Below are 25,273 nucleotides of genomic sequence, written 5' to 3'. Positions count from 1 at the left end.
TGACAGTCAGGCATTAACCAGTTTTCCTGTTATGGCCCGTCCACACTAATAACTACAGAGATCACTTTAAAGATGTGTGCGCCCACACTGACCAACGCTGACATTCTGTAAACATCGGCGCTGAGCAGCTACTGTGTGCTCCAGCTCCGTATCCATTCAAATATAAAAGGCAAAAAATATCCAGGCAGAGAGAAGGTGTTCTGCGATCGCTCTGAAAGTGATCCCAACAATATTGTTCATAACTATTATTGTTTATTTGTGATGAAATATAAGTGCTTTTACTGTGTTTGGGCTACGTGCTCGTCGTTACTTTCATTTCTCTGTAAACTAATACAACTCTGAAAAGAAGGACACATGCAGGAAAATGGCGACCGGATCATGTACTGTGATCGCAGCGAGGGATAATCTATTGTAACTGAGAGGCCAGCGGTGGGGAATGTATCTGTAGCTTTGTGAAGCTTTTAACTAGCTCGTCGAGGCTGGCTACATTAGCTACTAGCTAAGCCTAGCTGATGCTTCTTCTTCTTCTATTGATTTGGAAGTTGGCATCCAACATTCAGGTGCATTACCGCCACCTACTGTACACACAGAAAAATTACAGAGTCTGTAGGACGAGTCTTGTGCCAACTGAAATGTATTGAAATGAATTGGTTTGAAATTCATGGTGAGGGACACGAAAAAATTGGGCAATTCGTGTCCCTGGACACGCATCAATAGATGAAATTTTGTGAGTATTTCACAAATTGCCATGAGACTGGGTTGTGTACGATGCCACCGCCGCGACCACTGACTCTGGGTTGGGTAAAACATTCATAGTGTGGAGGACACATCTCAACAAGCTGACCACAGTCAGTAGGCTGCAACCAAGTTTCTGTTAAAACATAGAATCTAAATCTGCCGACAGAATAAAATCATTTAAAATGAAGGTTTTGTTGGACATGGATCTAACAATGAACCCATGTTCAGTGGGGTTGTACTGGGAGCTGCAGGTGGAGTGTTTGTCTGGACATGTAGAAGGTTATTAATATTTCTATGATGAGTGGATGTGCTGGGGCATAGATCTTGTAGTGATGATTACTGGGATGTTCCTACTGTGAGAAGCAGTGCTGGGGACACTGCTTCAGGTGACTGTGGGTGGAGCTGGTGAATGCTGCTGTGTGTAGTGGAGTGGGAGAAGAAGTGATGTGATCAGTGACCAGTGTTGTGTCCAGGTGTGCTTCAGGCATAATTTGTCATGCGTGTTTGGCGGTAACAATGGCATGGCGAATGTTTGCAGCCAGAGCACAGGATCCTTGTGGACTGGGGTCGTTCCCGTCTCTGTTAAAAAATGCTGCACGCTCCCAGAACAGATCAAAATGATCAATTAAAACCAGGTTGTGCAAAGAGCAGCTGACTGTAGCCACGTGTTTAGAGACAACAACTTCCTAAAACGGCCCACTCCTCGATGGAAGTTCCAGAGGTAAAAACAGACTTTCTACAGTCATTAAGAACATTTTTAAAAACGTTCAAATCTTGTTTGAAGACTTCGGACTGTTGGCTGGCAATGTCATTAGTGCCAATATGAATGACAACTTTTCCAGCATCTGGATGTTTGATTAAAAGACATGGGATCCATTGTAGCAAGTCCGAGACTCTGGCACCAGGGAAACGGTAATTGGCAGCAGCGTGTAATTTAATGTTCCTTAATATGGAGTCCCCGATGATGACTGAGGCCGCAGCAGGAGGCTTGAGGGGCTGAGAGTGGCAGTCAGCGTGACAGGGGCTGAACTGTATGGAGCCTGGAATTGTTGGGGGGGGCGTGCCGCTGAAAGCCTCAGGAGAGACTGACACCTTGGCCTCCGCTGTGGATGGAGGGAGCCATCAAACCCCAGAGAAAATGGCTGGTTATGTTGGCCTGTGAGTGGGGGGAAGTCCTGCTCGTCCAGAACAGAGTATTTGTTACTAAGCTGGGACAGGAGCTTCCCTCTGTGTTTACCCTTCCAGGCAGTAGCCCATGTCTCCTTCGTGCTCGCTGAGGAGCTGGCCATGGCCTTCAGTCTCGCTCTTTGCTGGACCCAGATGTCTGCCAAGTCTCCCTCATGGCACGGGATGGCCGAGTCAAGCTCCCTGTCAGCGGCGGCAGCAGTTGCAGCAGGAGGGCCTACAGTGGCCAGCGAGTCCAGGATGCTGTTTTCATCCCTCAACTGGTAGAGGACCAATATCCTCCCTTCCAGCTCCACTATCTTCTGGCTCAAGCGGAGACAGCTGTTGAATCTGGGTGTAGTGGTGGGTCATGGCGTTCCTATGGTCTTGTGGTGGTTTTCTGTGACAGGGTTTACTCCTGGTTCAGTCCTCAGCTGAGTCTCAGCAGCAGCCTCCATCTTCAAAACCATCAAGATGAATAAAGGCTAGCAATATTGCAGTTTATTTGTACTGAGTCTAGAATATATATATTTTTCACTTTGACCAATGTCTAATGAATAATGTTGAACCTTTTCTACCATATTCTAACAATATGAGATACACCTGTATATCAGTTCAATTACTATACTTATAACAGCATTTTATTTAAGTGCTATTAAAGTATTTTGTAAACACACATAATCAATTTAACTAAAAACCTGACACATGTGCTTACACTGTAAACCATAAAATATGGTAAATGTTAATATGTAAAACTATTTAACTCCACGGTGTGTCTTGACATCAAACATTTACATTGAAAGAGTCAGAAATTTTTAGTAGACAGCTGAAAGAGCAGGCAAGCAGGGCCACCAAGGCTGTAGTGGAGGCTGGTGGGGGTCGCTCAGGTGGAGGCCGAGTAGCGCAGCGGTGAAGGTAGGACCCCACTGAAGTTAGGGCAGGAGGCCAGCGGAAAAAGGCAGAAGACCTCTAGGGAATGAGCAGGAGGCCTGCAATGAAGAGAGAACCCATCGCATGGTAAGCAGGAGACTGGGCGTGAAGATGAGAAGATGTCCAAAGGCTGACTTGAAGGCAAGGCAAGCTCACCTTAAAAGGAGACTCCTTGGCTGCATCACGGTGGAATCAGGCAGGAGGCTGGTGCTGGCTGGAGGCTACCTGTTTAGAGGCTGACCGACTCAGGTGCTGAAATCGGCAGGTGGCTAGCAGGATGAGAGCTAGCCTTTTCGGGAACTGGAAGAGGCAAATGGCTAACAGGCCGGATGCGAGTTGACTCAGGAACTGGAAAAGGCTTATGGGGAGTGTCATGGCTAGTGGCCAAAACATAGTCACCATTTAAATCCACATTTCACTGCTTCTGCCATCTGTGCGTTGTGGACAGACCTTTTCCTGGAGCAACAGCAGCCAGCTCAAAGATTTCCTCTACTCCTAAAGAAATGACAACAAACATTTGAGTTTTTGTGGACAGTGATATATGGTTTTATAGTATACAGTTTTGCTCCAAAATGGGAGTTACGTTGTGTCCAGGTGTACTACGAGTGTGTCAGGAAAAAGACAGACAAAGTAGAAGATAACCTGAAGAGAGCAAGGGGACATCAAGTTACAAGCAGAAGAAAAGAGAAAAGGTGAAAAAAGGAAAGGATAAAAGAGAAAAGGAGAGATGGAGAGTAAAAAGCGTAGAAAAGGGTTTTGTAATCTCTGTATAGTGGTGTTGTGCCGTCTCCATGGCGACAAGCACAAAGGCCTGTGGTTGGCTATTGATGGCTAATTGTATTCTTCACAGCTCTTTTGTTAATTGTTGTCTGCCCAGCTCCCACTTCCTGCTGGGCCACGGCACAAAGCCACGAACAGGAGGGATTAGAAATGGCACATCAGCTTCCCCAATGCACAGCAAGCTCTCTCTACCTTGTTCTCTCCCTCTCTTTCATTCTCTCCTCTCTTTTTCCTGTACCTCTCTCTGTCCCCATAGAGCTGCACCTCCTTTTATCTTCTACTCACTGTGTGCACTACCATGACCTCGCCAATTCTTTGTTTCTTTCTTTGTTTCTCCCTTAATATTAGCTCTCCACTTCTTCAGTCACATTTTTGTGATGTTCTGTCAGCTTGTTCTTCTGCCTTGCCTCCTTCACAGGCACAGTTATTAACGCAGACAGTGTACGTTTTAAAATGCACCTATGACTTCATGTTATAGCTCTAAATCCTCAGAAAGTTCATGTTTTCCACTATTGAAAAACTGAGTTCTTTGAAAACATTGATGGGTGATGAGCAACTTTTCACAGTAAAGGACACAACTTTCACTTTGCAACAATGTTAAGGAACTGTTTAGAAAAAAAAGGTGTATACATACTGCATTTTTTTCCTGTTTCTGTAAGATGTTCACATATGACAGTTAATTAAACTAGCTCAAATCTCACATCTATATGTTTAACCTTAAGTTGCAGTGGCGCTGTATGTAGAATTTTGCCATTTTCCACAGTCACCATAAGGGGAAGAAGAAGAAAACGAGAGTACTTGATCTTCTTGTAAAGCGGAAAGTACGCTTTCTTGGAAAATAATTCGCCTTTAGTAATGACCTTACGAGTGAGTGTTGCACCGACTGTGCATCTATGTCCAGTAACTTATGAAGTGACGTGCAGTCACGGAAAGGAAAAAAAAAAAAAAAGATAAAATAATTAAAATGGTCATATTTATCCAGTGATTTGTACCATAAAGTATTTATTTTTTCATTTAGCCTCACCAATTTTGATGATTTTTTTAAATTCAAAATTGCTGAATTTTCACAATTTCCTATTCAAGTGCTTGGAAGAGAAGCTGGTGAGGCAGCAGTGAGCTCAGCCTCACGTCGGATTGCACAACCCCTCAGTGTGCAGGCTGCCTGCAGTGACAGCGTGCTGCTGTCTGTATGTCGCCAAATAAAATGGTTCAAACACATTTATTATATGAACTGATTTTCCATAATTTAGCTGATGTAAATAATGTACAGTGTCTTTTTGCTACCAACTGTATGTGTGTAACGTGTTTAGTGTGCTGAGCGATCATAAACGACTGAGAAGAGGTTCTTGGTGAGGCAGGCAGTTCTCTTGCCTCATGGCAGGGGGCGCTCTGATCCCAGACATACTTCCTGTGACTCCGTGGCTGCAGAGTAAGTGACAGCATTCTTGGTACACTCTACAATTAGCAAGTCAAGTGCAGCGACAGAAGATAAGGAGACTTTTACAAATAAGTAACGGATATTTTGTCCACAAGGAGCGGCGCATGGACTTCATTTATAAGTAAAGGTAAGACCGCAATCACTTTTTTTTTTTTTTTTAAATGACATGTGCGTTTTGTGGCCTACAGTTTTTATGTACAAAGAATGCAGATATGAAACATGACCCATAAACTGCTGCCAATCAAATGGCAAATGAGCTACTGTGTAGAGTGCATATATTTGTAAATCTGATTCTGTGAAGTCAGTGCCTCACCAGCTATGTTTGTATGTTTTCCTCAAATTACATGGAAATGGTGTAAGAAAAGGGCTTACAGTTACCATAAAAAGTATTCAATCCTTTCCAAGTTTTTCCCTTTTACTGCTTGTCAACATGAAATCATCCATCCATCCATCCATCCATCCATTATTTATATTTCGCTTATCCTCACTGGGGAGGCTGGAGCCTATCCCAGTCGACTCAGGGCAAAGGCAGGGGACACCCTGGACAGGTCACCAGTCCATCACAGGGAGACAGACAACCAAGTACACTCACATTTACAATTTAGAATCACCAATTAACCGCGCATGTTTTTGGACTGTGGGAGGAAGCCGGAGAACCCAGCGAGAACCCACGCTGCACAGGGAGAGCATACAAACGCCACGCAGAAAGATCCCAGGCATCCTAACCGGGATGCGAACCATGGATCTTCTAGCTACGAGGTGACGGTACTAACCACTGATCCACCGTTCAGCTCAAACATTTAATCGTGGTCAATAAAGTAATGTTGATTAATTAAAAATATGGTATGTAAAATAACACAAATAAGTCTTCACCCCCTTTAAAAGAAGACACAGGTATCCGGAAGGTCCAGTCACTGATAAGCCAGCACTCCTGGCTATCTGTACATCATGACGACAAAAGAACACTAATACCCCTGACAAGGTACCGGAACCAGACTCATTACCATTCTCTTTCTGTTTGCCCTGTGCATACGAAGATAGGACTTATCTGCACAGGTGAGGTACTAATGAGCTGCACACAATTTTCAGTTTCACTGCAACAAAGAATACTGATTCCAGCCACTTTCTGTTGCAAGCACTGCTCCTGGCCCGTCCCACTTTGGTCAACTCTGGAGCAGAGCATGGTTTTCTTGATCAAGCAAGGTCCTTTAACTCTGGGTATCTCCGGCAATCAAAGAGAGATCATCTAATTTAACATCATTATTCTGAGCCCCAACTCCCTTTGTTGATGACAGTCCTGCCTTCACTGTCTGGCAGCTTGTGGACATGTAAAGGTGGCAGGGGTCTTCAGTTGCTGGTTGATCAAAAGGCATGAAGTCTGGAGGAATGGTCGTGGGTATTCCAGTCCTTCAAATTGGGCTCGGCTCATCATTAAGTTTTCCGTAGCCCACCCAAACAATCCTTTGGGGTACCCAGGTGACTCCTTTCGAGGCAGGTAGGTACTGTCCATGTGCCATTGTTGTATTCACTTTGTCTTGTGCCTCTGTCTGTGCCACTGTCTCATCTGTCCTCTCTGTGCCACAGAGGCTGATGTGACCACAATTTTTTTATGCTACTGTTGTTCCTCTGTCTTCCTTGTCTCTCTCTCCCATTCCCTTGTCTGCTCTGTACCTGCTGTGGACCTGTCATTGCCTCTTGTTGCCACCCTCCTCACCTGCATTCCATTCAGCAATCAAGCTCACCTGATACTGATCCACTAACTAGACAATCCTTTCTGACAAATAGGGATGTCGCATTCCGATCTCAAAGACTAGGACTGTGTCGGATTTAGCTGATTAGTATTGGCACAAGCGTGAGCCCAATGCTTTGTTTAGGTTCAGTGTCACACAGATGTCTTGTTTTTATTTTTATTTTTTAATAAATGTAATATTATTAACCAGTAACTGTCATAGTGGTCCTTTACTAGCCCACAATCACCTCACAATGCTTTTTGCTTGCCAGTATAGAACTGTCCGTTGTCCAAGTGACCACCTGATGTCTATAGTTCTAAACAGGAAGATGCTCCATCTGGTGGTATAACCAGGTCCTACAGTTAATCTTCAATACTTGAAGTGTCTATTGTTTAGGAAAATGGTATCAATTAGGCAGATTCTTAACTGGTAATGACTCAGATTGGATCAGCGTGGGGAAAAAAACAGGACATCTCTACCAGCAAGCATGACAAAGACATAAAGAAGTTGTTTGAAAATTTGTGCCTCTTCTCTCAATATGTCCAATCTGACTGAACACCTCACACCATTCATGACACCTACAGCTGCAGAATTGGCTAGCTAGTGGACTGTTAGTGGACTGCTAGCTTCCTGCAACCTCCAATTCCTGAACTGGCTAGCCTCCAACCTGCTAGCAACCTGCCAGGCAGCCTTTGGTCTGCTGGCCAGCCTCACCCAGTTCCTGAGCCATACAGCTACCTGCTTACTAGCCTCCAGCTAGTTGACCAGTCAGTTAGCACAGAACCAGCCAATTTTCTGCTTGATCCTGCCCCAGAGCCACTTTCTAGGAGGAAAGCATGGTTCCTACTAACATAACGCCTCATTGCTGCCAAGCTCCTTGTTCTCACAGCTGCTGCCCAGAGCATCATTCTCTCTGCCGACTGCCTCCTCAACCTCAACGTTTCTGCCCAGTGCAGTCCAGCACCCTGATTCCCTGCACCCTGGCTGATGTCTGTCCTACTGTTGGGTCATCCAACATCAAGTCTGCTGCTTGTGTTGTTTGCCATTTTTTCGGAACCTGAGAAAGCCAATATCCTGACTGTTCCTGGGTCGACTGATGTACCTCCTGTCCACGATCCTGTTCCTGTTTCACCTCTCCTCAGGCTGTTCCTGAGTCTTGTTTGTCTTGTTTTACCTGGTCATGAGTTTAGGCAGCTTGATACCTGTCCTGTTCTTAAGTCTGCTCCTGGGTAAACCAATATCATCCCCAAGCCTCTGTCATGGTTGATCAATGTCAAGTCCAGGCCCCTACCATGGTCAGCTGACACAAAGACTGTTCCTGAGTCAGCTGACTTCTGTCCTGTTCCTCCTCTTGGGGGTGAGGAGGCTGCCATCTCTCCTGTTTCCAAGTGTGCACCTGGGTGAACTTGGTTAAGCCCATGGCCCTGCTATGGTGAGCTGACACAAAGAATGTTGCTAAGTCAAGTGATGCCTCTCGTTTTCTTAATTCCTTTCCTGAGTCAGCTGACAGTTGCCCTATTCCTGAGTCAGGGTCAGCTGATGTTTCCTTTGCTCCAGCATCTGTTTCTGAGTTAGCTGACATATACCCTGCTCTAGAGTCTTTTCTGAATCAGAGTTAGCTGACATCTCCTGTGTTTCAGAGCCTGTTCCTGAGTCAAAGACAAAGCCAATTTTTATTTTTTAAGCACATTTAAAAGAACAGGATTAAACCAAAGTGCTGCACAGTTACATAAAACACAAAACCCAAAAGACAAATCTGAATAAAAGTTGTAGGATACTAAGAATAAAAGACACAGCTCAATAAGGGATGAAGCCAGGTTGACAACCTCTTCTTGAATCAGATTGTATCGAAAAGGGGTGATGTTAAGCAGCAACTTATATGTTTCCAAAGACTGAACAGTTCTCGTATGGAAAGGTAAACTGAAAGATTAAGGATGGCCAATGTGAAAGCTCAATTGTCTCTGCTTTTGCATCCGGATCTCAGAACATTCAAGAGCATCTGAACAGTTAACCTCAGTGGTCAAATCAGGGTATGAAGTGTTGGATTTCTGTTGCATAAGGTGGCCCAGCCCATTTGAAATCTTAAAAAATAAATTAATTCTTTTTACTGTTAACAGACAAGCAGCTGCATTTCGTAACAGCTGCTGACAATGACAAGATGACTGCTGTACACCCACATTCAAAGAATTTCCATATTCCAACCACATGATTAAATCATGGATAACTTTCTCAAAATCTTTGGGACAGACATAATGTTTTACATTGTGCATTTCTTAGCTTTTTATTTTTATTGGCAGATTTGTTGTATGTGCTCAGCAAAATGGTAAAAAGTAATTATATGTTTCCTATAAATGTACCCCAATGGCAAATACAGCCTGACCCAAATGAGGACAGTGCCTTCTCCCTCTTTAAGATCTGACAAAAGTAAACTATGTCCCACATTGTCAAAGGCAGCAGTCAGGTCTAAAAGCACAAGCATAGCAGGAACAGTTCAAAGAATATCAAAAATTCCCAAACCTGACTGCAACATTTGACAAAGGTCATGGTTTTCTAGAAAAGTATGCAGCTGAATGAGAACAACTTTCACCAAAACGTTTGACAGGAAGGGTAGCTTGGAAATCAGAGCAGTGGTGTCTGGTCAATAAAGGGCACAGGGGCGCCACCCCACTACTAATTACCACATAAAAAGTAATTCTCAAACACAATATGAAATTTGAATTATTATAACAAAATAATAATAAAATGAATAATAACATTTATAGTCTTCTGCCATATTAACTATATTTTATTTTCAGATTTAAAATTCGTGTTTTTAATGTCCAGATTTTACACTTCCTGGATGCTCAGAGCCGGCCAAATGAGTGTGTATGTAGTTCGAAAAACTTTTCGTGAGCATGTGACCTTGGCCCGGGCTCAGATTGGCAGCTGCAGCAGCTCCGGACCCTCCTGCTTTTGAGAGATCTTTGCAACAAAGTATATGAGAAAGTTGTCACAGATTGTAGGTATATTATACTTAATATTTTATTATACTTATTAATCAATTGTTTTAGATATGCTTTTTGCACTGTAAGAGGACAGCCATCGAATTTCTTTGTACTTATGCAATGACAATGAAGGCATTTGCATTTGCCTTCAGGTGTTGCCACATTAACCTATGACTATAGCACGCTTCTAGACATAGTAAGGCTTGTTTCAAATGACTTTTCAAACTCTTTTTTGAAGATCAGAAGTACCCAGCTGAGATCCTTTGTGACACTGAGGAAAACAAGGACAATAGCGACACAGAAACAGATGGAGGAAAAGCCCTAAGGACTACTACGTAGTATTCAGAACAGGCTAAGAGCTCAGGGCTATCACACACCCCTGCCCAGTATCCTTCTTGCAAACATCCAGTTACTGGAAAACAAGTTGCATGATCTCAGGGGTCAGATGAGATGAGGGACTGAAACACCGTCTGCCAGAATGAAACAGGGCTCACTCCTCAGGTGCCGGACTAAGCCATCCGGCCATCAGAGTCTTTCTCCGTGTTCCATGTAGGTAAGATGGAGGAACCTTGCAAGACCAAAGGTGGTAGAGTTTGTTTTATGATCAGCAACAACTGCTGTAGCCCCCAAAACACCAAAGTTCTCCCCCACTCTTGCTCACCAGATTTGGAACATCTAACCATCTTGTGCTGTCTATTTACCCTACAAATTCACCTCAGTGATTTATACAGCAGTCTACAGACCATCACGAGCCTACACTGACACTGCACCATTGGAGTTATAAGACGTGCTACGCTGACAACAAAACAAACTTCCGGGTGCTGCCTTCATTGTGGCTGGGAATTTCAATAAGGCAAACCTTAGGAGGGATATGCCAGATTTGTATCAACGTGTAGTGGTTCACCAGATGGACCAGCATTTTGGACCACTGCGAAAGACCTTAAAGAGGTCTAAAAGTGGTTTCTCTGCCTTTACTTGGCAAATCGGACCATGCCACCATTTTCCTTGTGCCAAGATATAAGCAAAGAATGGCACAGGAGGAAGGGGTTACAATGAGGCAGGTAAGCTGCCGGTGTGACCGATCAGAAGTATGTTGCAGGACGTTCTGAGTGATGTCGACTGAGGATATGTTCCAGTCTAGCACTGGGGATGTTGAATGAGTTTACAGAAGTGGTGAAAGGCTTCAAAGCCAAGCAGGTGAATGATATAGTTCCCATGGTGATGGTTTGTATTCTTCTGGTCCAGAAACCCTGGGTCAATAAATCTATTCGCACCAATCTGACTGCACACTCTGCTGCTTACAACTTCAGCCTCATCAGATATGGAGAAAGACAAAGTGTCATCATACAAGCTGAGATGAACAGCAAAGGATGCTAAGCATAGGTACAGGGACAACATGGATGTACAGTTTCAACAAGTGACTCATAAAGCTTGTGAACTACAGGAGGAGAGCCCACATTTTGGTGAGTGCCAACACTGCATGGTTGAAAATGAATGCTAACGCAGATTCAAGTACTTGAATTATCATGTTCATACTGTTTCAGAGCACAAAGTGAGGAGGACACTGAGGAGAGTGAAAATCAGAAGAACAGCCAGTCCAAGTGGTATTCCTGGAAGAGTCCTGCACCGACCTGCTAGCTTCAGTGCACACAACTCTGCTCAACCTCTCCTTGAATCAGTGTGTGGTCCCTACATGGATTTCCTGTCCTCTAGAACCTTAGTGGTCCAGGTGGGCAAACACATCTCCAGTCCTGCACCTTGAACACCAAAGCCCCTCAGTGGTGTGTCCTCAGCCCTCTGCTCTTCTCTCTATACATGCATGACTGTGTGGCTACGAACAACTCCAACAACATTGTGAAATTTGCAGATAACATGGTGGTGGTGAGCTGTATCAGTAACAATGACTAACGGATGTACACAGAGGAGGTTCAGACTAATAACCTATTGCTGGACATCAGCAAAACCAAGGAGCTGTGGACATTTGGAGAAGCCAGCAGAGTTGTTACATGCCACTGAGTGTAAACGGATCATTTGTAGAGATGGTGTTCAGCTTTAAGTACCTGGAAGTGTACATCTCTGAGGATCTGTCGTGGATCAAACACACTGACAACCAGATGAAGAATCTGAGGCAATGTCTTTATCATTTCAGATAGTTTAAGAAATTCAGGTCAAAATTTAAATCTAGCTCCTCATCTGTCAGCTACAGAACAGTGGATCATATGAATATGTAAATAACATATACAGTTGGGAACATAAGTTTACCTATATTTGTAAGGACCGTCTTTATTATGGCAGTCAGTTTCCTGTGACTCCAACTCCCTTTAATATTCTATGATGGAATGATTGAAACACATGAATCACAAAAAAACAATCATCCATCTATGAAAGAACAATAGTTCCTTCATGTGATTTATTATAGATCTTCTGCTGTGTACAAAACATGTATAGAGCAATTTTAATATTTGGTTAGATTTCCTTTGGTCATTTCCACCTCAATTGGGGGCTTTTGTTAGCCATCCACAAACTTCTGACAAGCTTCTGGTTGCGTCTTTGACCTCTTGATAGAATTGGTACAAACTTAAATTAAATTAAACTTAAACTAAATCTACTGGCTTCCTGACACAGACTTGTTTCTTGATCACAGTCCACATATTGTTGATGGGGTTTTGTCAGAATTTTGGGGTCACAATCTTGTTGGAACACTCAAGACTCAACCTTTTGACTGAGGATTTTAGACTTTCCTGAATAATGTGGAGGGAGTCCTCTTTTTTTTGTTATGCTATTTACTTTGTGTAAAACACCAGTTTCCCTGGCACCAAACAGCACCAGAGCATAATGCCCCCACCACCACCATGCATGATGGTAGGTTTGGTGTCCTGGAGGTTAAGGGCCTCACCTTACGTACCCCAAACATATTGCTGGCCATTGTGGCCAAATCGCTCAATTTTCATTTCTGCTGACCACAGAACTTTTGCGCAGAATGCCGTTTTATGTCCATGTGATCACCAGCAAACTTCAGTCGAGCTTTAAGATGCCACTTCTAGAGGAAGAGCTTCCTTCTTCTCACAGCTGCCTCTCAGCCCATGGCAATGTAAAACACACTTGAATGTGGACACTGATAGTTGTGCTCCAGCAGCTTCTAACTCATTGCAGACCTGCTTTTTGTGGACTCTTGGTTGACTGTTGGCCATCCTGACTTGTGTTCTCTGTGTTTTCGTCCTGATCGTGGCACTGACACAACTGTGCCATGCAATTTATACTTACAAACAATAGTTTGCACAGTTGATTTTGGGATCTAAAGCATATTTAAATGGCCAAAAGTGACTTTCCTGACATGTTCAAATCAAATATTGGCTTCTTCAGATCTCTACTCAGTTCCTTAGACTTTCCAATTTGTTGTGTTTGTGGCTGAGTCAAATGAGTGGATCAAATGGGTCCTTTTTAAATTGGCTCAGAGAAGTCAATCGGAATCACTCACAAGAAGGTAAGAGGCCGTGCTACTAGGAGAATTTGTTTAACACAACTTTACATGACTTTACAAGTGTATGTAAACTTTTCTTCACGACTGTAGCTGTATGCACCAGGGGTATGAGTTCAGGTATATGCCTATTCATTGACTCAGTCGTCAACCAAAATGTATTTGAATTGAAAAACTTGTCAAATATTGCTGTTTGATAAAGAATGTGATGACTGAATCACAAAGCCTCTAATTAATTAGATCCATTTTTTAATCACATCCCACCATATATATATATATATGTACCTACAGATCTAGACAGAGAGAATCAAGAGAATCTCTCCCTCATGTGTTAATTTTTGCAGTCCCTAAGATGTCTGAAAGCCACTTTTAGTAATGTTGTTTTTTTAATTAATTAATTTTACTTTAGATTTTTCTTGTCTCTTTTTTTAAAATGTTATATATATATATACACACATATATATTAAAGGCTAAACTACTTTAAAAGGAGCCTTTTATGTGTGTGTGTGTGTGTGTGTGTGTGTGTTTGTATGTGTGTGTGTGTGTATTTTAAAGGCTAAACTACTAATTAAATAAGTGGTCAATAGTGACAAATAATATTGGACTACATCTCCTTGACCAAACACATACAAACTGTACTGTGTGTGTTGACCTTACAGTTAGCAGATGTTGCATTCGATATGGGACTGTGAAGGAATAGACAGTCATCAACATCTGGACAGTTTCTGTATAAATATGGGACTGACAGATGATCGTCTCTCTCCCTCGCTCGACACGGTGCTTGTTGTGGTTTCTCTCCATCTCTCGTTTTCTGTCTCCATGTCTCTGTCTGTCTCCGCCGTCACCACCTGGAAATCAGTCTCTCTCCCTTTAAGAGGGAGGTGAACTGCAGGGCGCCAGGGACGGTGAGAGTTGTAAACCCACACGAGTAGATAGAAAGTCACCGGGAGTGAGTGAGAGAGTGAGCGTATGCTCTCCGTCTCCAAAACATTTACGCACCGCTGCAGTATCCCTCTCCCCCTCCCCGTGTCCTACCCCACATTACCACCATCAACAACAACAACCGGCTTTCTCCACTCTGAAGGACCGGGAGCATAAGTCCGGAAACGCAGCGAGGAGGTTCTGTCCCAAAACACTGTGCTGCGCACGTAAAGCGTGAGAGAAGGAGGAGGACGGAAGTTTTTTTCTCTGGTGGAGAGCGCGGGGCGCACCGTACTGGTGAGTGGAGACTTGATAATCACTCTTCAAATATATTTGAAGCCTTGCTGCTGTAATCGGACAGTTGTAAATTGTGCACATCTACTCAAATTTGAAGTCAATGTTACGCAACATTCGCTTTGAAAACTTTTGAATTTCAGGTATGGTGTTACCGACAGTCAGTAAAATTCCACCTCATCAGAGATCTTCCAGCTTCTAAAAATGTTGTTTTAATCGGACTTGGGTCAAGGTGTCTCCCGTGCCCTCATCCAGTAATTTCATTTCCCTTTTCACCTCTTCATCTGTATTTTTTCCTCTGAATTTGTGAGAGAAGGTGTGAATGCTGCCGTTCTCTGCTCTGCCACAGTTATCTAGTGATGGGAAAACGATGATGGTGACTGTGATGATGTCAGTTCTGTTGATAGATGCAAATGAGCAGATGCCAGCAGGTTCACTAAGAATAGGTGCAGGCACCAACATTTTAGCAAAGGCTTCAACACCCTTTGTTTTTTTTTTCTTTCCCTGTTTGCTGATGTGCTGAAGTTTGCCAGTGAATACTGTAAAGATGATCAAGTTTCAAAATGATGCATCGCTCCAGAGGGTCCAGGGCTCCCTAATATGTGGAAAGAGTCTGAAATATGCAAAGTGTCAAACAGTATGTAGTTTTGGGAGCAATGCAGAGGTGAACTTGGAATCACTGAGTATGCGACGGCGGGCCTTATACTGAGTCCTGAAGTTGTACGATGGTGTGGAAGGAGCATGTGCGTTCATCTTTACCGTGGCTGGCTGCCTACAAAGCTGTCCATCAGCGGGGAGTCCCTGACTTTTGTTCCTCTTGGTTTCCTGTTTTATGTCTTTTGCTCTTTAGTCCCATCGTCACACTCCCAGCTGCTACCACCGCTCTTTTCTTTTTCTTTTCTTTTTCTTTTCTTTATTCTCTTGGTTAGTTTCAGGGACAGCAATGCAGCATCTCCAAATCCTTCAGCTTGCACACACACCCATGACGCTCTTCAATCTCTCTACCATATAGGGACAACAGGACGGAGCAGCGCAGATGTATGACTGCTGACACCACACTGTACTGTGCACTACGTAGCTCTCCCCTCTGTCACACACACATGCACAGAAAATAATCTCAAGGAGTGGTCTGGCATTTCACCCTTAACCCCTGCCGTCTTGTTTGGAGTTTGGTTTTCCCAGGTGAATGGGTTCATGTAGGGAGAAAGGTGAACCATATGCTCACTCCTCTGTCTCCGTCAGTTGGCCTGAGTGCTTTCACAAGTGACTGCAATAGGAGACCCTCGTTTCTGGCTGGCCAGAAAGTGCCCTTTAAATTAATATACTGACACATCTAAAACTAGCTAAGAATTAATATTGTGAATTAGAATGAAGTCGTTCTGTAACATTACAAAAAAAAATATTTTTATTTTTTATTTCAACACTGGAACACTGTTGGAGTTTATTATAGAGATCATACCGCTGGCTGCTTTAGATAAAAAGGGGAAAGTGTGCAATGATGCATAATTTGTGCTAATTCAGGGCTCTGTAACGTGAGTTTGTTGCTTTTCTTGGTCTTACATACCTGGAGATGTAATAGTTGTTGTTTCTAGACTGTTGTCAGGACTAAAAAAAACACCTGTGGATGTCATTTTGGACTCCAGGATGTTGTGTTGGGTGTTTTACAGACCAAGTGATAAATCAGTTATTTATGGAAAATAATCACAGATTAACCACAAATGAATGAAGCTAATTTCAACTCATATTTGGGTTACTTTAATATAGCCATACTTTGAGCCACACCTAAGCCTGCAATTGGTCTTTATGCTTAATATTTAGGAAACTTTAAAAACCCAGAAGTTAAAAATATTGCTTTGTTATGCTGCTTCGTAGGTATTTCTAAAATCTTCAAAGACTTTTCCAACAATCTGTATGAAAAAAGATTTTTTGCAAGTTGTGGCTGTTTTCTAAAACAAACATGTCAACCAGCGAGGACGCATCTTCTTTCTGATGACTTGCCCGTAAAATAAAAAATAAAAAAAACATCTGTCCATGAATTTTTACGTAACTAAGTATTGATAATTCTTTCACTATTTAGGGTTTGATTTTGATGGACAGACATGGAAGTGAAAGCAGTGCTCTGTTTCAGTGTGAAAGTAATTTAAAGAGTTTCAAAGAGTGTCCCTAAAAATATAAAAGAATAATTGGGAATAATAATCGTGGTATTTATTAAAACAATGGGGACTATTATTTTGGCCATATAGTCATGCAGTGCTACCTTTTATTTTACCAGTGCACTGTACAATGTGTGATTTATGTGTATCTTGGTCACAGTATGATAAAAAATGAAGTTACTGTTATCAAAATAGTTTTTTGTTCTTTGTGTCTATGGTTTTTAAATGTCGTCATGCACCATGTTTGATGACAATAAAGCATTCTATTCTATATCAATTAAACTCAAACGTCCTCCATCAGTTAGGCTATAAGGGTAACACTGGAAGGCATAACAAGGACTGTAACAAACTAATCCAATGCAGATCCTAGGCCACCATATCATAATCCCTATAATGCACTCCACAGAATTTCAATATTGTAAACAAGACTACATCGTTTTTTAAGTATCCGTGCGTCTAGTCATTCATTATTTCTAACATTTTTTTTTCTATTCGCACTACACTTGGATTTGTTGCTTTGCAGTCTTAATAGCCTGTTTACGTGTGTGTGGAAGTAACAATGTGTGTGTGTATCATTTCTTATACATCTGATGTCTTCATAAAGGCAGCAGAGTAGACAAAGGTTTTTCCCCTCTCTCCTCCTGACCTCCTATATCCTCTGGGCATTGTTCTCGGAATCCTATTGAACCAGGAGTCTACAGAGAAACACCACAATGGAGAATAATGGTGTGTCTGTATGTGTGTATGAATAGGTGTGTGTGTGTGTGTGTGTATTCCTCAGACTGTCCTTTAGAACAGTGTGAGGCCCAGCCAATCACACTGAACAATGTTGGGTTCGGAAAAAGACTTGTGTTCTTGTGAGAAAACCTGCCCGCTGCATTGTCTTCATCGGAAGAATTACGAGAAGTGAAAACGTTAAAACATTCAGTTGGCTGTCTGAAAGATAAACACGATGGCAGGCGACAGTTTTATCCACATGTCATATCTGATGGTCGTGTTAAGACACCTGACTTACAGCCAGGTTTGTGAAACTTCAGACTGGTCAGCATCTACACTTTGAATCATCTATATTGTGCAATTTATTCTTTTTCAGTGCTTATGTAACAGCTACTAAACAATATGCAGTGACTGAATCCTATCATGATAACATGATCATGTTACGCTGTCGTGTTAGTCACTGTTCTTTCTCCTCTAATTTGAGGATTTGGTCCAGTTTTGGGCTGTTAGATGGCCAAAACATCACCTTTAAAGACATCTAATTGAATTCTGAGGCATTAGGTTGGACAGTTTTCAATTTTACATAAAAAAAAAAATGTTCATCTATCAATTATCTATACGTTATTAATCCTCTGTAGGATGGCAGAGGGGCTGGAGCCTGTCCCAGCTGACTTAGGGACAGGTCACCAGTCTATCACAGGGCTACACTTAGAGACAGACAACCAAGCACACTCACATTCACACTTACAGACAATTTAGAATCACCAATTAACCTCAACATGTTTTTGGACTGTGTGGGAGGAAGCTCGAGAACCCGGAGAGAACCCACGCTGCACAGAGAGAACATGCAAACTCCATGCAGAAAGACACCAGGCCAGGATTTGAACCAAGGCTCTTCTAGCTGTAAGGCGACGGTGCTAACCACTGCACACCGGGCCACCCCACAAAAAAGAAAAAAACAAATGTACTACATTGTGAAAATTAGAATCACTACCTCCACTTGCCTCCACCTACCTGTTAAGGGAAACTTTATGTCTTTTAAGTGCCAAAGTGCCCCTTGTATTCGTTTCTTTCAAGAAGTCAGGGCAAGAACTGTCAGTAATTCCAGTCAGAGATGTTAAATGTTCCAGGAGAAGCTGTTACAGTTGACGTGTTTGTAGGAAAGTTAAAGGTTCTGTGGTTGCTCCTGCCTCATTTTAGCATCTCTCATCATTTTTCACGAGACTTTTTCAAGACCCTGTCCAACCGTTGCCTTGCCAGAGAGAGAAAAACATAGGAAACACACAGAAAGAGACACACAGTAGCTCGTGCACATGCAGAGACAACAGCAGCTGCACACACACACACAAAGCTGTTGGCATCTACACACATCTTTAAGGTAAGATTCCTGCTTTACTGTCTTCTTAACTGAGTTGTGTCCCTGATCACAAGGTTAAACATCTTGTAGTATCTTGCTTTTCATGTTTTTTTGTATTTGAGGCAGATGCAGTGTGAAAGCATCTGATAATGTGTGTGTGTGTGTGTGTGTGTGTGTGTGTGTGGACACGCAGTAAAGTAGTACTCATTTATTTAGGTGTCTTTTCTGTGAAAGCGTAAGATTAAACAGGGGTTTTAAATAAATAGATGAGCTCATTGTGTCCTGTGCACGCTGTTCATTTACATACCGCCAGCTGTGCTCTGAATGTGCATTCACTCGTCCGTAAATGCTGTCATAAGCTCATAATAATACGCTAATAGTGCAGGAGTAAAACCTGTGCTTTCAGCCACAGTCGGCTACTTTTCAACAACTGTAATTCAGTTTTTAAAGCCAAAGAATGGAGGGATTCTTGAGCTCTGTGCTGCATTTCTCATGCTACTTGTGAACAGTTTTTAACCTGTAACAAAAGGTTTTCAACTTCTCCTGTGTGTGTACATGCCTGTGTTGAATGCACGTGTGTTCATTCGGCAAACAATGTCAAAATACAAGCTCCTACAAGACTAAGGTGTGTTTCACTAAATGTAGAGCTGAGAGGGAAGTACGTGTGAGGTTTAAGCACCACAGCTACAGTTTGCCGGGTCTCTCACGGTTCCAGTAATGCTAGTCACATAGGCGCCTCATATTGTTTGGCATACAGGACATGAATGAGCAGGTTTACGAAGTTTTTTTTTTTTAGCCTATTCATTTAAAACCTACAAATCAAAAATGAATGAACAACTAATAACCAGATTTTGCATTGCGCTGGTCATGATAAAAGTGGAATCAAGAGATGATTGTTTGGTAAAGAAATAAAATGAATACTCCGCTGATCACGCAACAAACATTATTTTAATATGTCTCGGTTCTTTTTGCTACTTTCTTAGCGTTAAGATATTTGATTCGTCATCAGAGAAATGCTCCAAACAGAGGTCTTCTTTTTACCCACGGCTAAAGCTCGACCTCTCGCTAACTTGTTGTGATCGTTTTTTCCAACGCATGTTTGTTTCGAAATAATTCACAAACACTCCATTGATATAAGTCTGCACGCACAAATAAAAACATAGCAGCTTCCTGGATCATTTACATGACTTCCCTCTGGGGAAGTCATGTAAATGAAACGGTCCTGTTTTCATGTGAAACGTTAATTTAACTTTTTTTTTTTTTAAACACAAAACTCTATACCTGTTTGTTATGTGTGTTTGCATGTGTGCAGAGTGTCATTTGCAAATGACCAGAGGCCGTTTGTTTGCCCCACAGCAACCGACTGGCATGATTTGCATTTCCTTTCAAAATTACCTAAATCTAAAGCAACAGTAGGTCATTATGTGGCCGCTTTGTATCAGTAGGTTGCTTGTTTGACTTTAATGTTTGTATTGTATGTGGCACATATAAAACAGGCCAACTCTCCTCTACTTCATCATCTTTTTTATAGCACCGTGACCTATCATTTGTGGTGTGTTTATATGTTTTATACCTCTAAAGTTAAACATGTCTCCAAACAATCTGAGAGACCACAACAGCAGTTTTCTACATTTCTCCTACTGAATATGAACACTTTGTGATAATCAAACGCTCACGTTCATGTCCTGTGCAGCGAGATAAATTATCCTCGCATGTATCCTCAACACCTTGATTTGAAAGACAAGCATCAATCCTATAAAATTACCAGGAAAACAAACAGCAGCTGTACACAACATAATGTGTATTTTACTGAATCCAAAACCAAGTTGAGATAATAGATGTTGTGGCAGCGGTGAAGCCATGTTCACTGTCATCCTACATGTCTGTACTGAACACTTGTTTTTATACTTGCTATGTTTGCTGCTCTCACTCTGCAGAAAATAGTTTCTTTCCACGTTTTAGCGCTTTTCACGTGTCTGGGGTTCACCATTGGCTGAAGTGAAGTCCATGCAGAACCCAGAGCAGGGTGAACTGTTTTGAAAAGCTATTTTATTTCAAAATGAGGGATGTGACAATGTAGGAAATAGTATTTAGAGGCGATAATATGCATATCGGGTTTTACTACTTCCTTCAGTGTGTTTTGTCGCATTTTTTATATGCAAAGTTATGAAAGCCTACGTCCATGCCAGAGAGAGTTTTTCTCTTCCACAGAAAACACAGTTTCATAGCCGCCTGAAACACTTCAAGTCCAATATTGTCTTCCGTCTCTTATTAACGTCACCATGTAACACATTTGCATATTTCCTGCCTAGCAGCTACTTAAGAAAAGAATTAGCAGCTTCCTCGCAGTCTGCATGATTTCTTTTGCAATGGTGCCTTTAAGAGTATTCATGTTTTCCTCTTTTGTTGCCTTTCAGCGTGGAATCCTAATCAATTTAACTGGACTATTTAATGAGAAATTCCAAAAGAAGATTCTTCTTCTTTCATGTTAAAGCGAAAACAGATTCATTAATTCATTTTAATATAAAACGTAAAATAAGTGATTGCACAAGCATTCACGCTCTTGGAGTCCATTTTTATTAGATGAAGTGAAGCATACACGAATATGATGCTGAGCCACCGTTGCATCGGTTGATTCTTTCAGATCTGGATCTTTAATTGTTTTCTAATACATTAAGAAGATCCTTTAGGCTGTTATTACACCAACCATAATAATTGAAAAGACAGATTTTGAGACACTTGGCACCTGTGATCTGTCCTACAGCAGACATCATTTACTCAGCGTTTTCTACACTTTAGAATGATCTGATTAGAGAACCTTCCCTTATACACTGTAAAGTGATTCCTGTCGCTGTGACAGCCGACACTTCCTGCACAAGTTGTCGTTCATCAGTTTTATTCTGTGTTACCTTAATGTATGTGATCATATCTATGTAATATTTTGTACTGATAAACTTTCCTCTTGCTTTCTTTACATACTTTGCACACTACCTGAATGTTTCATCGTCTCGTCTGTTTCATTTCCTCTCTCACATCTTTCTGTGAGAGCCTTTTAATATTATTTTAATCAGTACTAATGAAACCAGTGGTGACTTTGTGAAACTGTGAGATTGTGTGGCATTACTCTGGTAAGTTAAGGTGCCTGACGAAAATGTTCACATTTTTATAAATAGAAGTTGCACAATTCTTAAACTCTTAAGTATTTGTAAGGCCGGAATACTTCCATAAACACTATATCTCTCTTTACAGCACATGTGCCACCAGAATGCCACCATTTCCAGTGGATCACTGGTAATAATTGTTTTTTGAAACATGAAAGCATTTAAACATTTTCTAGTGAATCTAACCCGTCCATAGCCAAAGTGATTACACCACAACGCTGTTTTATTCACTCTATTCAGGACTTTGGGGGTCTTTTGGACCCCAGGTCATTTGGTTTAGGTGACAGGTATTGTTGTTTTTTTATTTTTGAAGATATATTTTTTTTAATTCTATAAAAGAGGGACATTCGTCATGCATTAGGATCTAAAAATACATCGACTTATCAGAAAATTAATTCAACATAGTATAAAAGTCTATAATGGATACCAACAAATATTTTGCACATATTCTTTCTTGGGGTCCAATGGACCCCGAAAGACCTTCTATGTATGGAAACATGAAAGTCCTGAATAGGGTTAAATCTTTCCACCCTGAATGTCTCTGGTAATAAAAAACAACCTTTCACCACTTTGAGAAAGTTTCTGAGTACGGCATAATGTTTGTTGCATCCCACCTTTTATCAAATCAATTAGAGTTGCAATTTATATATATGTATATATATATTTAAACAGCATCAGCATTTACTGACTTGCTGTTCAAAGGCTGTGATTTACTTTTAATTAAGAATTTTGATTAACAGGAGTTCTTCAAGTCTTGCTGTGACCTCATGAGAGAGACAAATGCAATTATTTATTTATGTTTTTTTATTATTCTAATTTTTTAAACCATCAAGCTTTAGGGTTTAACGGTGATGCACATTATTCCACTATGCCATCAGATTGTCAAACAATCTGTGTTGCTCTTGAAGGCATGGACAACGTATTTTGCTGTTACATTTGAAAGCCTTGTTGAAATATTTGGCTTTTTAGCTGCTAAATGCTCCACCATGTTCACCACAAACTGTCACTCTCGGCTGTGTGGTGCTGAGGGGAGAGGGACATTCACCACGCTGTCACATTGTTTTGACATCGTCATGATACATAATGATGGTAAACATACAATTATAGTTGCTTTACATACTGCACATATGTCAACTTTATAATCTCTGGCAGTTCTTTACTGTTCTTTTTCCCGCTTTCATCTCTCTATTTGCTTTGTAAATTGGCGTTGCAGTGTGAGTGGGCTGCTCTATAGGCCCTGACATGAAAATCAGTGGAGCATACTCTTTTTTCCCCCTGCCAATGGTCCTCCTGTGCTTTCCTATTTTCAGACATTCCCCACATGTATTTGCTGTATAGTCAGGTTCTGAGGCCCGGGACTACATGTGAAAACAGACAGCATGTCATTGTGGTAGGCAGCGAGCACCTTCAGACATGATCTCCAGCTTATTGGAGCTGGTTAGTGCCGTTGTCTCTTGAATAAGCAGCTTTAGTTGGGAGACACACATGCACGCACACAGACACACACCTAGTTAAATACATATATATATATATATCTCACACACACACACACACACACACACAGAGCAAAGACCTCCTTTGGTTTGTCAATGCTGAGACGAACAGAATCACCTGTTGTGCTCCTACTGCTCAAAGGCGTTTCCATGGTAACGCCTCGGAGCCCTGGCCCCTTGGTCTATAAGACCCTCAGCAAATATAGACACCCCCACCAGGACCACCATGACTCCTGAAAACACACACCAACAAACACATGCGTTATGCACATGTGGGTGCTCTCAAGCAGCAGCAGTAAATGGAGTGAGGATATAAAGTGTGCTGGGCTAAAGGAGAGAGCACATTGTGCAAGTCGCTCGCCTTTGTCTGAGCTAGCCTAAAGGAGCAGGGGGTGGGAAGGAGTAGGGGTTGGATGGCTTTCTGAAGGAAGAGGAGAAAAAAGTGGCCTTCATACACATCTTTTCTTCCATTTCTCTTGTTGTATCTCTTTAGTGGGAGTGTGTTTTGTCTTCTCCCCCACCCGCTCCTTCTCCCCTCTGATAAATGCCACAGTAGCCTTTCGCTCGCCGCCACAATAGGTGACCTGTTTCGGAGAACGCAAGGGAGAGAAAGAGAGAGAAAGAGGGATGAGAGGAAGGGAGGCATGAAAAGAAAAATGGCTGCTTTTTAACCTGTGCTTCTGAAAAGAAGAAGAATGAGGCTGTGACTACAGCCGGAGTCCTGTTCTTCTCTCTTTTCTCTCTACTCTGTGGCTTTGTGAAGGACGCAGTTATGTCTTCAGCCTATTTATACATCTTATTTAGAAAGCTTTTGAGAGAGAGAGAGAGAGAGAGAGAGAGAGAGAGAGAGGGTGGGAGCCAGTCTTGTGAAGTGGACTGAGCAGGATTCAAGCACAACATATGATATTTGTATGTTGTTGATCATTGTTAATGTAGACGTACAGTCACATAAGATCTGTCATATGAAAGTATCTCATTTCTGACTGTAACAAAGGAAGTACAGAAATATAAGATGTAAACAACCTATTGTCCTTTACCTCCATTTTCTTTTTTTTTTTCCCGTAAAACATTTTCATAGAGGATCGCTGTAGTGGAGTATTAATTCAGAAGGAGAGAAGAAGGTCATGTAATGTAGAGTTAAGTGGCAGGCTTATACCCACAGACTGCTTCCAGTGATTAAGACTATTTACAACAGGAGAGGAGCACACCTCCATCGGAGTTCTCTATGCCTGTCTTGATCAAATGGTAGTTGTCTAGTTTGCTTGCTACATGGCATTTACCTTTTTTCTGTAGATGTGTTGTGCTCATTGCTTGCAGGTTATAACATTTGTGTTAACTTGCAAAGTTAACCTTCAAAAACACAAACGTAACTTACCAAAAAACGAAACCAGCTAAGATTCCCCTGATCTTTCAGAGTAACAAATAGTGCAGTTTATTGCAACACAACTCACTTTGTGGAGACGTTAAATCACATAGTTGATTAAAAAAAAGAGTCCTTTATCACTGTACTGTACAAATCCTGAGCAGAGGTCTTTATTCACAGCACCTGTCATCCACAGCAGTCAGTTATGATGAAAGTCCCATTTTTTATAGCATCAGTCAATCACAAATTTGAATGAACACTTGAACATACAGCAAGTAAAAAGAAGAACCTGAAGGTCTGTATGTAACATCCAGAACCACTGGACAGTGCTGGTGCACAAGCATCTCAGAGCAAAACAAACAGGCACATCAGCCACACCTCCTCGCTCCCGTCATGATTCATTTGCAACCAGAACGGTTGAGTTCACGAGAGCCAACAAAAAATAATCCAGCCATTTACATTAGGCCATGCTAAATTGTAAAACACACTGAATGGCTGTAAGGAGTTGTTGACAAGTTCAGTAATGTTACCTTCACTTCACCTGTCTGTTCTTTGCTCTGCTGATTGTTTGT

General features: G+C 41.8%; 1 protein-coding gene across 2 annotated transcripts in view; it reads left to right on the top strand.

Moving 5' to 3' along the window:
• Positions 1 to 14,184: 14,184 nt before the first annotated feature.
• The window catches only part of sox13 (SRY-box transcription factor 13), a 58,874-nt gene continuing 47,785 nt past the window's right edge, over positions 14,185 to 25,273 (top strand). For both annotated transcript variants that reach the window (XM_008300197.1, XM_008300196.1), the window contains exon 1: positions 14,185 to 14,460. The gene's annotated coding sequence lies outside the window, so the exon portion shown is untranslated. The remainder of the gene's footprint in view (positions 14,461 to 25,273) is intronic.

This window comes from Stegastes partitus, unplaced genomic scaffold (genome assembly GCF_000690725.1).
Source record: "Stegastes partitus isolate 25-593 unplaced genomic scaffold, Stegastes_partitus-1.0.2 Scaffold1509, whole genome shotgun sequence".
In the NCBI taxonomy this organism is placed as follows: domain Eukaryota; kingdom Metazoa; phylum Chordata; class Actinopteri; family Pomacentridae; genus Stegastes; species Stegastes partitus.
Note: the sequence above shows the minus strand (reverse complement) of the source record. Positions and strands in the feature narration are given on the sequence as shown.